Here is a 2,363-nt window from a genome sequence, read left to right as displayed (position 1 = left end):
ATTTGTGTGTTTCTCCTTGATAGTTTGTAGAAAAAAGATTACACAAGCACATCTGAATACCTTAGAAGGTGCTGGGTATCGAAAAAGATCATATCAAATAAAAATTAAAGAATACCCGCACACTTACTTATAGCTCCAAAAAAATCATAAAATGTATTTATTTAGGCCATGCTTCTCAGGGTTTTAACACATTTGAATTTTTTTATTTTAAACGTATTTGATACATGTATTTATAAAGATCTGAAAATAATGGGGCGGAATGTAAAGGGTTAAGTTACACGTCAACGGATGTTAATTAGTATACATTTTTCATATCAAAAATAGAACCGGATGCTAATTAGTATGCTTTTTCTGATATCCAAAATACAATTTCTGATTGTACAGAAATTGTATTATTGATATCAGAAATTGTATTTTGGATATCAAAAATTGAATTCTTGATATCAGAAATTGAATTCTTGATATCAGCAATTATGGATTAAATGTCACAACGGCTTGCCATAGGTGCTTGTGATCTAATCTGTATTGGACATTGGGAGGTAGCACTATACTGATAATGACAGCATATAGTTTAAAAAGTGTAGAGATTAATCATATTGTTAGCTGTGTCCAATGCTAGAGAGTCCGGGAGGAGAATGAGCAGTCACCTGATTTAAGAGTAAGGTGAAAGTGAAGCAGTCGGCAGCTGAGAGATGGGAAATATAGGGATTGAAGATAGATGGTGCAGTATGTTGAAGAAAGTATAAAGACAGGTAGCCAGGGAAGGTATGTCTGTTCTGTTGTTTGCTTAATACAGAAAGTCACATATATGTGAGTTCTAGCAAGGCTGTTAATTTAATATGCTAGGCATCTAAGGCTAACATTGTTTATATTTTATATTCATAGAAGAAAAATGTTGTCTCACATCACTTCTTGCTCTCTTCCATAATACTCAATATCTACACAGAATTATTAAAATGAAGAGGCTAACACCAAAACCTGTTCGGTAAATATAACCCTTTGTTTTAGGAGCAGCAATGTTTCAATGTGTTACATCTTCATCAGGTTGCATGAGTACCTCAAGTATTAACTATTTTGGATGACATTAACAAAACTTGTTTTTTTTTGCCTGTGTGATGTGTATTGATTTTGATTTATAATAATGAATTGTTATAGTACTTTTTGTACTAATTGGCGGTAACCAATTAGTAACTAATTAATTGCTAATGAGTATGTAAATAAATTATTCACTGTATTGTTTAACTTAGGCTGTTAAACAAGGTGTTGGAACACATTGCAACACATGGATATACATAAACATCAGTTTTAATGGATAACTGCTTTCATCAGTATTTAACAGTTCATAATGTAACGGATCAAAACTGATACACTGGTCTCTGCTACTTGAGATGAGTGGATATTACAACCACCTGTGTCTGAGACAATCATAATTATATAAATGTGTCCATAGTAATCTATAGCACAATATTACAGTAGCAATGCACATGCATGTTACATGGCCTGCAGAAATGTATAATCCATTGAAAGACAATAGGCCTCCATCAAATTGGTCAAATCATTAGAAGTACAATAGGCATTGGATCCCCTACAGTGTGGTTTATGTGGGATAGTAAATATATTAACATTTTTATTAGTGTTATTAGTTATCATTACTTGCTCTAACGTTTTAGGTTTTATAACCAATTAATGATGTAAGCAACACATCACCTCACCATTTCTATTAAAGTAATTATTATATTATTTTGTGCATGGTTGCATTACAGTTACTGGATTCAATCAGGCATGCCACCATGAACTGGGTTTCTAATATGTGATTAGTGGGTGGGTCAAGATTTGATATAGTCTGGGCCTGAGCCTGATTATGAAGGACACGGATAGGATACGTCTGAAATGCAATTTTTGTTTAATCTCAGAAAATGTTGTGGAAATAAAAACATAACAAATAGCGTAATATATGTTATATAACACACATGTTCTAAAATATTTTACTTGTACTGAACTTTGTAGTGTGTCCCAGGTATTCTGCTAAACTAAGGAAGATTGGAGATTGCAATGCTGGTAGAGAACTGGGTATAAACCCCCACCCGCGGGTACACCCCTGTTTTAGAAGTTGAATCTATTCTATACATTAAATACATAAATAGGAACATTTCTCCCAAACTAGCAACCCTACGGCACTGCCAGCTCACCGCAAACCGCGCCTCCTCCGCCTCCCGCAACCAAAACACACGCACATGTGCACGCCTCGCCGTCACGGGGTCCGCGCAGTGCCGGATGATTGACAGCCACACGGACCAATGGCAACTCGCGAATCGGGTGGCAACACGGTAAATACACAAGTCGCGACCAATCAGAACCGGCAC

Source organism: Amia ocellicauda, chromosome 1 (assembly GCF_036373705.1).
Source record: "Amia ocellicauda isolate fAmiCal2 chromosome 1, fAmiCal2.hap1, whole genome shotgun sequence".
Taxonomy (NCBI): domain Eukaryota; kingdom Metazoa; phylum Chordata; class Actinopteri; order Amiiformes; family Amiidae; genus Amia; species Amia ocellicauda.
Note: the sequence above shows the minus strand (reverse complement) of the source record.